A 14,121-nucleotide genomic window follows, 5' to 3' on the forward strand; every position below is an offset into this window, starting at 1 on the left:
GATCACATTTATACTTTGGTATTTTGATTTCAAATGTCCTTAAATCGGATTTTGAACTTTTTATCATCCCCAAGAATCAACTTAATTTCTATACCAAGATATTGGATGGAAATTAAGGGGATCCTTCATTAGGGGTTTTCCAAACTTATTGAATCTCTTAATCAATTAACTAAAGACCATTCGAGAGAGGATTTAGTTGATTGATTAAGTGATTACTCTTGAGGACCATTCGAGAGAGGACTCGAGTATTTTAGAGGAGAACTAAACCTTGCATAATCGTCTTTGTTGCTTCAAATCGCATTAACAATCATCATCCGTTCTTATTCATACTAGTAACCTTAACTCTAGTGTCTTTTATTGATATTTAAACTCGTGTTATTTGCTTGTTGTGCTATTAGTTAGATTTAATGATACCAAAATCTTTCAAACCCCCAAATACCTTCAATTAGGTAGTCTAGACTTGATAGACTTTAACCAATCCCTTTTTCCCTGTGGATCGACCCTTGACTTGCCCTTACTATTCCTTAGTAATTGCTTGTTAGGACTATAAATATTGTTTGGAAAGGTTCTTAGTGCCTTAACGACACACTAAAGCCTCTTATCAAAATGGCGCCGTTGCCGGGGAATCTGTGCTATTGATTGAAGTATATTTTAGTTTAGTTTGCTTAGTTGATTTTTCTTTTATTTTCTTTTTGACTGTGGTTGTTATTTGCTAATCCTCTGCTTAGCTTTGTTGTGTTACATGAAAGAAGAACTCACGGTTCACCCACATTGCCTCTAGATCCTGAAATCGACCGTACATTGCGAAAGCTTCGGAAGAATTTGGAAAATTTGACTTTGGGTTCCGAGCCTTCTTCACCAATCTCAAGTACATCAAGTGAAGTTGAATCAGAAATGGGTGAAGCAAATCCACAACTGTTTAGGGATTTCGGAAATCCGGGTTCCTATGTTCTTCAAGGTGGAATTGACTCCCCACCACCACTACAAATTTCAGCATTCACCCTCAGTATACTCGGATGGTGAAAGCAGAGCAGTTTTGTGGGGGGTCAGATGAAGATCCTCTAGACCATCTCGACAGGTTTCTTGAGATCTGTGCCATGATAACAACTAATGATGTCTCTCCTGACTACATCAAGATGCACTTGTTCCGGTCCTCTTTACCGGAAAGCAAAGTCATGGCTCAAGAGCTTGCCTGCTAATTCCCTCACTACATGGGAAGAAGTCACAATGGCCTTCTTGAAGAAATACTTCCCGGAGTGGAAGACTGCGGACATAAGGAGGAAGATCTCCTCATTTGAGCAAGAGAACGATGAGACACTTGCCGAAGCTTGGAACGGTTCAAGGAGATGATCCGTTCATGCCCACACCATGAGTTCAACAAGAATCTACTCATGCGATTTTTCTATGATGGTCTTGATCCGATTTCACGGGCCAACCTTGATGCTGGAGCGGGAGGTCAACTATCTAAGATCCCGCAAGAACAACTTGAGTCCACAATTGAGGAAGTGATCAAAAACTATTCATGGGGTGGAAGACGAAGAGGTGCCCAACCTAAGAAGAGCGGAAAGTTTGAATTAGACCCCATGGATCAAATTCAAGCCAAGATGGACCAACTCGACAAGAAGCTCTCCAAGATCAATCTTGCATCGTCTACTCCTTCACAGGTAAACTCTTTTTCTTGTGATATTTGTGGTGGTACTAACCATGATACTTCTTATTGTGGAGGTACCCATTCGGAGCATGTGGCGGCAATAAATTCAAGAGGAGAGGTATCAAGGAAACCAAGGGTATAGGAACAATCAACAAGGAGGTTGGAGACAACCTCAACAAAACTACACCCAAGGATTCAACCAACCTCAACAAGGATGGAATCAACCTCAACAAGGGTAAACCAAGCTCACAACCAAGGGTTTGCGCAAGGGTATAACCAAAACCAAAACTATAACCAAGGTGGTTCCTCCTCACAAGGGTCCAACACTTACCAAGCTCCACATCAAAGGACCAACAACCCAAAACCTCCCTCCAATCTTCCATTCCCCAAACAAAATCCCGAACCTACACCATCTCCTGATCCAACCTCTCTCCAAATTCTCCAACAACTCCAATCCATGAACCAAATTCTCCAAAACCATGAGCAAAGGTTTCAAGAGCTACAACCCACAACAAAATGCTTGAAACCCAAATGCCCAAGTAGCTGAGAAAAATCCCTAACCCCCACAAATCAACTTCCGGGCCAACCCATCCCTAACCCCAACCTCCATCAAGCCAAAGCCATTCATTTGAGGTCGGGAACAAGCTATGCGGGTCCTAAGATGCCGAATGGGGAGTTAGAGAAGGATGAAGAAGCTGAGGTTGTTGAGAAGGAGGATGGAGCTGAGGAAACTGAAAAGAGAATTGGAGAAAGATGAGTCACATGTTCAAGTTGGTGACAAAAACCCATTGCCATCACCTCCACCAACCAAATCTTATGTGCCTCCGGTTCCCTATCCTCACAGGTTGGTAGAGAGAAAGTTGAGTGACAAGTTCACTAAATTTCTTAATGTGATGAAGAGCCTGCAAATCAACATCCCATTCCTTGAGGCTATGTCTCAAATGCCGCTTATGCTAATTCTTGAAAGAATCTCTCCATAAGCGAAAACTTGAAGATGAGCTTATCTCCTCCTTACCAAGTGAGTGCTCTTGTGCAACGAACTATGCCCAAGAAGCAAAGAGATCCCGGGAGTTTCACCTTGCCGGTGAAGATAGGTGATTTAAACCTAAGGGTGCACTGGCCGATCTAGGAGCGAGTGTCAATTTGATGCCCCTTTCTATTGCAAAGCACCTGAAATTTCCTCTTCATCCTACGCGCAAAACGATTCAATTGGCGGACCGCACTGTGAGAGTCCCTGTGGTGAGTTGGAGGATATACCGATTCAAGTTGGGCATGTGTTTGTACCATGCGACTTTGTGGTGATGGATATGGAGGAAGATCCTGAGACTCTTATTCTGGGAAGAGAAGCTCTAAAGACTTTGGGTGCCGTGATAAACTGCAAAAACGACACAATCACGGTTGAGGTAGCTAATGAGTGTGGTGTTTGAGTTCTCTAAGACATTGAAGAACCTATGATGGAGAAAATTTGCCGGGTAAGCCTAGTAGAAGATGAGGTAGAGGACGCCATGAGTGTGGATAATTCTGGGGACGAGTTGTATGTACACTTACCGACACCCTTAGCTTGGACATGGAAGAGGAAACGCAAGATGAGGCGTTTGAGGTTCTAGCTACATCATCCACGGATAAAGAGGGTGTTCTAAGCCTCCTCCCAAGGTAGAGTTCAAACCCCTTCCTCCTCTCTTAGATATGTTTTTCTTGATGATGCATGTACTTATCCTGTTATTGTCAATTCGAGTCTTGATGACATTTCTATATCAAAACTGATTGGAATTTTGCAAAAATATAAAGATGTCATTGGGTATTCGATTGATGACCTTAAGGGGATAAGCCCTTCTCTTGCTATGCATCGTATCCATCTCATCGATAGTAATGCCTCCTCCATCGAGCATCAGAGAAGGCTCAATCCCAACCTCAAAGAGGTTGTGAAAAAGGAGATCTTGAAACTGCGTGACGCGGGAATCATCTATGCTATCTCAGATAGCAAGTGGGTGAGCCCGATTCACGTGGTTCCAAAAAAGGGAGGCATGACTATAGTTGAGAATGAGAAAGGAGAAACAATCTCAACTAGGACTGTCACAGGTGGAGAGTCTGTATTGATTACAGAAAACTGAACAAATCCACCCGAAAGATCATTTCCCCCTTCCCTTCATTGACCAAATGTTGGAGAGGCTTGCTCGTCATTCATAATTCTGTTTTCTCGATGGTTATTCCGGATTCTTTCAAATCCCCATTCATCCGGATGACCAAGAGAAAACCACCTTTACTTGTCCGTATGGGACATTTGCATATCGAAGGATGCCCTTTGGTTTGTGTAATGCCCCATCCACTTTTCAAAGGTGTATGACAGCAATCTTCTCTGACATGCTAGAAGATTCCATTGAAGTGTTCATGGACGACTTTAGTGTGTGTGGTTCGTCTTTTGACACATGTCTGGTTAATCTTGAATGTGTGTTAAAAAGGTGTCAAGAGACGAACCTCGTCCTGAACTTGGAGAAGTGTCACTTTATGGTCGAGGAAGGCATTGTCCTTGGGCACAAAGTGTCGAAAAAGGGTATTGAGGTAGATCCGGCAAAGGTTTTCGTGCTTTCCTTGGACATGCTGGTTTTTACCGGCATTTCATCAAGGACTTCTCTCAAATAGCCAAACCATTGACGAATCTACTTCAAAAAGATGTTGATTTTGAGTTTGATGAGTCTTGCACTAAGGCTTTTGAAACTCTTAAAAAGGCCCTTACTTCTGCCCCCATTGTGCAAGCTCCGGATTGGAGCTTGCCTTTTGAACTAATGTGCGATGCTAGTGACTTTTCAGGGGAGTTGTTCTTGGGCAACGCAAGGAAGGGAGGCTTCATGTGATAGCCTATGCAAGTAGGACTCTGATGATGCTCAACGGAACTATGCAACTAGGAGAAGGAAATGTTGGCCGTGGTCTTTGCTTTTGACAAGTTCCGTTCCTACTTGACATGTAATAAGGCGGTGGTGTATACGGATCATTCTGCGGTCCGGTATTTGATGAGTAAGAAGGATGCCAAGCCTAGGCTCATTAGGTGGGTGTTGCTTCTTCAGGAGTTTGACTTTGAGATGAAAGAGAAGAAGGGGACGGAGAATGTGGTAGCTGACCATCTTTCTCGCCTCCCTCTTGATAATCTGGAGGAGATTCCTATCGAGGAAGATTTGAGAGAAGAAGCATTGTTCGCCATTCTGAATAATGAGGTTCCCTGGTTCGCGGATTATGCGAATTATTTGGCTTGTGGGATTGAGCCTCATGGTCTTAGTTCCCAACAACGGAAGCGGTTTTTCAAAGAGGTTTCAAGGTTCTATTGGGATGACCCGCTCCTTTTTAAGAAGTGTGCTGATGGAGTGTTTAGGCGGTGTGTGCCTAATCATGAGATGACCTCTGTTTTGACTCATTGTCATACTTTGGCATGTGGAGGGCACGGTGGAGCAAGCAAAACTGTTGCTAAGGTGCTCCAATGTGGTATGTTCTGGCCAACATTGCAAAAGGATGCTCGGGAATTTTCTTTGGCTTGTGATAGGTGTCAAATGAGTGGTGGCATCACAAAGCGACATGAGATGCCTCAACAGAACATTCTTGAGGTTGAGCCGTTTGATGTCTGGGGTGTCGACTTTATGGGTCCATTCGTTCCTTCCTGTGGGAATGTGTTCATTCTTGTTGCGGTCGACTACGTGACAAAATGGGTTGAAGCCATCGCCTCTCCTACCAATGACCATAAGGTAGTGACTAAGCTCTTGAAGAAGATCATCTTCCCTCGATTTGAGGTGCCCCGTGTGTTGATCAGTGATGGCGGTTCACACTTCGCCAAAAAGCAATTAGAAGCACTATTGAAGAAATACGGGGTGAATCACAAAGTAGGTCTTCCTTATTACCCCCAAACCCAAGGCCAAGTTGAAGTTTAGAACCGAGAAGTTAAGAATGTCCTTGAGAGAGTGGTGAATAGGACACGAAAGGATTGGTCTTTGAAGCTTGATGATGCTCTTTGGGCTCTTCGAACGGCTTTCAAGACGCCTATAGGCACCACTCCCTATCGCCTTGTGTATGGCAAAGCATGTCATTTGCCGGTTGAACTAGAGCACAAGGCTTGGTGGGCAATTAAGGAGCTCAACATGGATCTTCACTTGGCGGGAGAAGCTCGAAAAGAAAGGCTAGTAGAGCTGGAGGAACTTCGTTTTGACGCTTATGAGAGTTCTAGACTGTACAAAGAGCAAACGAAGAAATGGCACGACCACCGAATTCAACAACGAGACTTCCGGGTTGGGGACAAGGTCTTATTGTTCAACTCAAGACTAAAGCTTTTCCCCGGAAAGTTAAAGTCCAAGTGGTCCGGTCCCTTCTCTGTGTTGAAGACTACTCCATATGGAGCTTATGAAGTTATGGGTGAGAACGGGCCATTTTGGGTTAACGGTCAAAGATTGAAGCTCTACCATGATTCTCATGCCGCTGGTTCCATTGGTTGCTTGATTCTTCGCTCACCTGAGCAACTCTTATGATGGACGTATCCTTTTTATTCAAGCTAATGACTTAAAACAAGCGCTACACAGGAGGCAACCCGTTTCTCTTTTTCCCTTTCTTTTATTTTCGTTTATTTTTCTTTTGTTTGTTAGTTAGAATTTTGATTTATCAGTTAGCCATGAGAGCTACATTGGGATATCTGAGTAATTGTGAAACGTTAAGTGAAATTAGTGATTCGAAACAAGAAAGAGTGAGAAAACAGATGTTTAACACCAATTTGAAGCGAAAACAGAAGGTTAGGTGCTCCCCCACCTCGTAGAAGTGCGCCCGCACCGTTTTAAATTTTTTTGAAAATTTAATTTGGTGCGCCCGCACATCTTGTAGGTGCGCTCGCACCTTTCTCTAAAACGTTTTAAGAAAAAAAACAGAAGGTTTGGTGCTCCCGCACCTCCCCAAGGTGCGCCCGCACCTAGGAAGAACATTTTCGAAAAAAAACCTTCGGTGCGCCCGCACCTCTAACAGGTGCGCCCGCACCAAACGTTTTTGAGAATTTTTCCCCGACTGGTGCGCCCGCACATATACCAGGTGCGCCCGCACCAAATCCTCCGAGTTTTTGAGACAAAAAACATAAGGTTTGGTGCGCCCGCACCTCTAACAGGTGCGCCCGTACCAAACGTTTTTGAGAAACCTTTTTCCGACTGGTGCGCCCGCACCAGGTAGAGGTGTGCCCGCACCAACCCGGCTGGGCGAAAAAAACAGGATTCACATTGTTTTTTTTTTCGGCCCTCCTCACTCTATTCTTCATAATTTCGAAACTCTCTCTCACACTCACTCACTTTCTCTCTCTTCCTCCTCTCTAGATCCGGCCACCACGACCCTTTTCTGGTGACTTTCGACGGCAAATCTCACCGGAATCTTCATCATCTTCCTCTCTACACCATTTAAGGGCACAAAAATTGGGGGTTTTGCAAGGATTTGATTTCTAGGTTTCAAAATTGGGGATTTTCATCTCCATGTTGGTAACTCTCTTCTAATATTTGTTTTTTCATCAATAATCTAGTAATTTGGGAGCTCTAGTGTGTTTTCTTTTAGATTGCATGCTTGTTTTCCTTAATTTTTCTTGATTATTCATGAACTTTGCTCATATTTGTGTTGGATGATGTGGTGAATAAGTGCAATTTTATGTGGTTTGTGATAAATTCATAATATTCTGACTTTTTGTGTAACTACATTGCATGAATTTCTAGTGTTGTTGATTCTTGTGCACCAATTGTGGTTGATTTGGTGAATTTGTCTTGAAAGTCTCTTGTAAGTGGTGATACTCTTGCTTGTTAGCAACTTGTGGTTGCTACTAATTGTGGATTGGCTAGCTGGTAGATCTTAGGACTAGTTTTTCCTTCTTGATTTTCCTTTCTTTTGTGTGTTTCTTTGTGTGGTTTGATTTTTCTTTTTGTGTGTTCTTTGTGTCGAGAGTCCGTCTTGTGGTGTGTCATTGCAGCAGATCATCACTTCTCCTTCCCTTTTTTTTGCAACACAAAACCTCTTTACCACCATGGGAAGAAGTAGTGGTGACGGCTCCTCTAGGTCTAAGAGAGCAAAGACCGGGTCCTCCTCACAAGGACCCTCATCTAGCTCTAATCCCCCTCCCCTCTATGCTGTGAAACTTCCCAATGCCGCTCATAAACAAATTTTTGAACAACTTTCTGAGCGCACGTTTCGTCCCACAAAGTTCTATGACTACACTACCTGCAACTACCTTAACATCGAATCGATGATAAGGGAGATGGCAGGTAATTTCGGGTTATCGGACTTTCTTGACGTCCATGCACCTACTTATGATCAACTCACTCTCGAATTCTTGAGTACGTTGAAAATAAGTAAGTAGCCGGGCACGGGTGCTCTAGCTATTCAATTTCGTATGTTTAATCAAGCTAGAGCACTCTTCTTCGACGAATTCTGTGAGGCATTCGAGATGGATTCTCGAGCTCCATGTGATGCCCCTTTGGGCACCATCTGGCAGGGATACAATGAGCAAGAATGGTGGGCCAAAATCACCAACGGCACGACTCCGTTTTGAACGAATTCGTCCAAAGCCTCGGAGATCATCCATCTTGCTCTCCGTTACTTCCATAGGATGTTGGTTTACACCATCTTTCCTAAACAGGAAGTAGGACAGTTGAGGAAGGATGAGTTGCAGGTTCTTTGGTTGGCCACTGACGGGGCCCACCATAGAGCCCGAATTAACTTTGCTGCGCTTCTCCTTCACCGACTGCAGGAGATTCGGGGGGGGCATTACGATGACTGGGAAGATCCTTTGTGGTGGAATGGTCACCCAGCTAGCGTCCTACCTCGAGTTGGACGATGACCTGGCTCGCTTAGAAGCAAGCGTGCCTACTGTTGGTCAGTCCAACAGATTGGATGGTGCCAGTTTGCAGCAGATGAAATTTCTGCGCGGTTAGCAGAAGGAAAACTGCATTTGGCTTGTGGGGGGGGGGGGGGGGGCGACCTTACTTTTTTATAGGGCCCAACTTCATCTGGGACCTCCCCGCTAACGGCGAAAACCGTTGGCGGGTTCCCCCTTCCCATGACATCCCACGGGCTATCCCTGAGCCCATCCCTACGGAGCGCATTCCACGCGTTCCGAGAGGTCTGAGGCCCGACCACCGCATTCATGAGAGTGAGGTGGCCGAAGCTTCCTCCTCTCAATCCTTCGACATGAGCTCCGTCATGGCGGCCATAGCCCAGATGCAGGCCTCTCAGGAGGCCAATCACCGTGCGGTTACTGCTACTCTTGCCGGTATCCGCACCGACCTCGACCATGTGTCTAGGGTGGCTTGGCGCACTCACCTCGCCAATGTCCACTCCGGACATGAGCCTCCCTTCCCTAACCATCCCCACTATCCTCCTTCTTTCGACCCTCGAGAAGGGCCGTTTGAGGAGCCTCTTCCGTCCTTACCCCACTACCCATCCTACTATCCTGATGGGTACTCTGGTGGGTATTTCCCTCCTTACCCCCCTCCGATGGGGGTAATGGTGGGAACTATTAGGAGCTTTTCATAACCCCCTCCCTCTCCCTCCTTTTGCAACTCCGAGCGCGGAGTTTTGCTTAAGCTTGGGGGACTTGCTGTATGTCTATATCTTTGGGAGTTTTGGGGTCATGATGGTTAGAATTAGGGGTCTCATTGGTTTTCGGTATCAGTTGGTGATTGTTCCTGTCTGTGGTTTGACTTCCCCACCCCTGCTGACTTCTCTTCACCTGTACAACTTTGCTTTGGTAGTTTTTTTTTGGTAGTTTTGTTTTGCTTTGCATATATAAAAAAAAAAAGAAACAATTTTCCTCTTTTATTCTTTTTTCTGCATCTAGGATAGCTTGATTGCATGCATGATTTGTGGCTAAAGAGTTCATGACTTGATTGGAAGACCTTCCTTATATTAGACTTGATGATTTTGGAAGCCCTGTTGTGACTTTAGCGTCTCTTGAAAGCGATAACTTTTGGTAGAGTCTCTTTGAAATTAGGCGAGTTGGATGAATGGATTGCCTTGCCCCTTGTCGACAAATCCCGAAGGAGGGCCAAGAACCTCGTAAGACTCACTCACAACCCTCACCATTGATCGCCTAACTTGTGACTTGCATTTTAGCTCCCCAAGATTACATAAGAACGAGCCTCTAGGAGAATGATTTAGGGCGTTTCTTTGCTAGTAATAGGAGCTACAAACCAAAAGCTTGAATACCTGCATAATATTCGCTTCTCAACCCATCTGAGCCTTTCTATCCTATTTTTGCTTAACCCACATAATGAGTCATGGCCAAACTTTCCCCAAAGTGGAGTACATGTGTAGTTTTTGTTGAGTTAAGTTGTTTTGATATTAAGTCTTGGTTGAAAGGAGTTAATGTGCTTGTATGATAGCAAAAGTTGAAAAAATTTGTGAAAAAGAAAGACAAAAGAAATAAAAGAAAGAAAGTTCTTATTGTTTGATTTGGTTTATTATTGAAAATGAAAAGAAAGAAAGATCAAATTGATGAGAAAAATGAAAAAGTTCACAAAGTGAAAAAGAAACAAGTGAAATTCAAGGCTATGTGTGAGATTCTTTAATTGAGAATGTGTTAGGACTAGCTTGGGGAGTATTTACCCCTAGTTTGTACTCCACTTACCCTTTTTGCACCACATTCCTAGAATATAATCCACACCCCTAACCTAGCCCCGTTACAACCTTAACAAAGTCCCTTTTGACTTCTAGATTGGACTTGATCTATTTAGTAGTGCGAGCGTGAGATTTTGTGCAAGTCATGATGAGGGTCATCAAAACATGGTAGAGGCGAGCAATTATGGTTGAGCATCCCTAGGGAGGAGTCAAACTTGGGTCTTGGAAGTGGAAAGAGTGAGAAATCATTCTTGGAAAGCTTTCTTTCAAAAAGACTCGGTTGATCGGTGGATTGAGACCTTAGAGTCACTCTTGTGCTTCCTAATCATCTTCCCTCTTGTGTTTGGTTGGTCTCCTAAATCTTGCTATGAACTCATTTAGCTTGCATGTCATGTTTGTAACCTTGCATTTAGAGCATATAGGTTAGTTTGTTGCATGTTTCCCTTTTCTTTTTATTCTCTTTTTCTTCTTTTTTCCTTCATCTCATTCTTGGTTTACTTGAGGACAAGCAAAACGCTAAGCTTGGGGGAGTTTGATAAGTGCGTTCTAACGCACTTTATGGGCTTGTTTTGTTCCCTTTTCCTCCTTTTCTTCCTTCTTTCTCCTCACTTTTCCCTTCTATTTCATTCACTTGATCATACTTGATCATAGTGACATTTTGCTAGATTTTCGATCTATTTTGATCGAATTTCTAGCACATATGCTTTCACCATGTTTGCTCGTGTTTCTATTGCAGGTATGACCCTTTTCGGGCCGAGAAATGCGAGACATGGCACAAGGGAACGAGCTAGAGGCTGAGAGTAGCCTGAGGTGCGCTTGTATGCCCGCACACGATGGTGCGCCCGCACACGCTACTGGTGCGCCCGCACCATCGACCAATTTGGAGCACAAAACAGACACATTGGTGCGCCCGCACAAGCACAAGTGCGCCCGCACTTGTCTGGTGTCGCACGTACAGTGCGCCCGCACCAAGCACAAGGTGCGCCCGCACCTGCGTCTGGTGCGCCCGCACCGACTACATGTGCGCCCGCACATTTTGACGGAGGAATTCAGACTGAGGTAGAAGACATAGGTGCGCCTGCACCTGACATGTGGTGCGCCCGCACCTATATCTGGTGCGCCCGCACTTGTTCATTGTGCGCCCGCACCATCTATGGAGCACTTTTACAAAAAGACAGAAGATTTGGTGCTCCCGCACCTGAGGTCTGGTGCGCCCGCACCTTAGCATGGTGCGCCCGCACCTCTTTATGGTGCGCCCGCACCATGCGTTCCGGACTAAAAATTTTACATCATTAAACCCCTTTTGCGCTGGGAGTTTTAGACTTACGCTTTATTCTAGTTTTCACACAACATTCTAGGGTTTTGTATTAGAGAGAAAACACTTTAGTTTTCATTGGTAATCGAGATTAGTGATCATAGTTTGTGATTCCATTGACATTCAAGGTACTTTTCGTTCATCTTAATTCAAAGTTTCAGTTTTTAATTCATTCTCTTGGTGTTTGTTTATGTTCTTATATTATTTAAGACCTTCATTCTCTTAGTTTATGAATTGCGATTTTCATTAGTTTAATCATTACTTAATCATGTTTAGCCTTAGATTAGTCATAGATTCATTGTTTAATTGCTTTAACTCCATGATTAGTGAGTAGTTTCATAATCTAGGGTTAGGGTGAAAGTATGAATTAGGGTTTTAAATATGATGTTGATGTGATTGTGATGTATGGAGAAGCTTATGCATTGATCTTGGTGTTTTGAGACCTTAGGATAGATATTGATCACATTTATACTTTGGTATTTTGATTTCAAATGTTCTTAAATCAGATTTTTGAACTCTTTTATCATCCCCAAGAATCAACTTAATTTCTTTACCAAGATATTGGATGGAAATTAAGGGGATCCTTCATTAGGGGTTTTCCAAACTTATTGAATCTCTTAATCAATTAACTAAAGACCATTCGAGAAAGGATTTAGTTGATTGATTAAGTGATTACGTCTTGAGGACCATTCGAGAGAGGACTCGAGTATTTTAGAGGAGAACTAAACCTTGCATAATCGTCTTTGTTGCTTCACAATCGCATTAACAATCATCATCGTTCTTATTCATACTAGTAACCTTAACTCTAGTGTCTTTTATCTGATATTTAAACTCGTGTTATTTGCTTGTTTGTGCTATTAGTTAGACTTAATCGATCCAAAAACTCTTTCAAACCCCCAAATACCCTTCAATTAGGTAGTCTAGACTTGATAGACTTTAACCAATCCCTGTTTCCCTGTGGATCGACCCTTAACTTGCCCTTACTATTCCCTTAGTAATTGCTTGTTAGGACTATAAATATTGTTTGGAAAGTGGTTCTTAGTGCCTTAACAACACACTAAAGCCTCTTATCAGACATCAACGCATGGTCGACATAACGGCTGGACATGAACTACTGATATCTATGCACGCATACTACAAATACAATCAGGTTCTCATGCACCTATACGATCAAGAAAAGTCAGCATTCGCCATCGACAAAGGTATTTATTGTTACAAGGTTATGCCTTTTGGTTTGAAGAATGCAGGTGTGACGAACCAAAGACTAGTCAGCCATATGTTCAAAGAACAACTAGGGGATACAATGGAAGTCTACATAGATTATACGCAAGTCAAGTCAAAGAAAGTCGTTGATCACGTGCAACACCTAACACAAGCGTTCCAAGTACTCCGATAATACAGTATGAACCTTAGCCCTACAAAATGTACTTTGAGTTACTGCAGGTAAGTTCCTCGGGTATGTCGTAACGCAAAGAAGAAGAGAGGCGAATCCAGATCAAATAAGGGCGCTCGTCAACATCCAATTACCTAGAAACATCAAGGAGGTACAAGAACTCACGGAACGAGTAGCAGCACTTAACAGGTTCATCTCTAAATCGTCTGACAAATGCCACCTATTCTACGATGTGTTAAGGAAGAACAAAGGCTTTAGCTGTATTACCTCGATAATTTTCTCTTTTCCAAAAAACCTTTTCAATATATTAGAAAATCATCTAAGTATTATCGCCCATGTGATAACGTATCAGCTTATTCAGAATTTTTCAGCGGAAAACATAATAAATAACTTTAGAATTGAAATTTAATCAATAACAATGTCAACCAATAACGTCAAAGTTAACTTAAAACCAAACCAACTATAAAGTATATAAACTAATGTACGATAAATAATTAATAAACTACACAAGCTCTCCATTCCCGAACCCAATGATACATCATCTTCAAACCTATAGATGACAATGTACTATTGATCTAGAAAGTCTGCTCACCAAAATAGATTATCATAGGATCAATAAGGCATATCCATGATCAACATACACAAACAAAAACACGTAATCAACAAAGCTGAGTACTACATAATAAATAAATAAACAATCCTAACATGATACTAATATAGTAAACGGGGACAAATAATAACATAATAACTTGCAGATAACTTTTAATGAATTAAACTTTAACAACATTCTTATTACTTTAAATGGAATAGTCAATGGACCGAGTTGTCTAACAAAACCAGCCTTCCCTTTGGAAGACGAAAATACGGGCGCGACTCCGTATTCCCATGACCTACGATGTCGAGGAACCTTTTAAAAATAAAATAGGGACGGTGAATAATTCGATCCCAGAAAAAGCCATAACACGCTCACCATGCACCCCAACTCTTGTTTGTCCAATACTTCAGACATGCACCAGTCTAGAGGTTATTAATATCCAAGTTTCACTTTACGTGATTTACCATTTATTACTTGTTATGACACACAAGCAACACATATAATACATGATCAAACAATCACAACTTTATTTTTATCTTAGGATTAGATAAGTGATC

At 42.8% G+C, this 14,121-nt stretch overlaps 1 non-coding gene across 1 annotated transcript; it reads right to left on the minus strand.

Moving 5' to 3' along the window:
• Positions 1 to 1,269: 1,269 nt before the first annotated feature.
• On the minus strand, positions 1,270 to 1,375 carry LOC125492956 (small nucleolar RNA R71). Its single transcript, XR_007269345.2, has one exon. It is a non-coding gene; the product is annotated as a small nucleolar RNA R71 (small nucleolar RNA).
• Between the last annotated feature and the right edge of the window lie 12,746 nt (positions 1,376 to 14,121).

This window comes from Beta vulgaris, chromosome 8 (assembly GCF_026745355.1).
Source record: "Beta vulgaris subsp. vulgaris cultivar EL10 chromosome 8, EL10.2, whole genome shotgun sequence".
In the NCBI taxonomy this organism is placed as follows: domain Eukaryota; kingdom Viridiplantae; phylum Streptophyta; class Magnoliopsida; order Caryophyllales; family Amaranthaceae; genus Beta; species Beta vulgaris.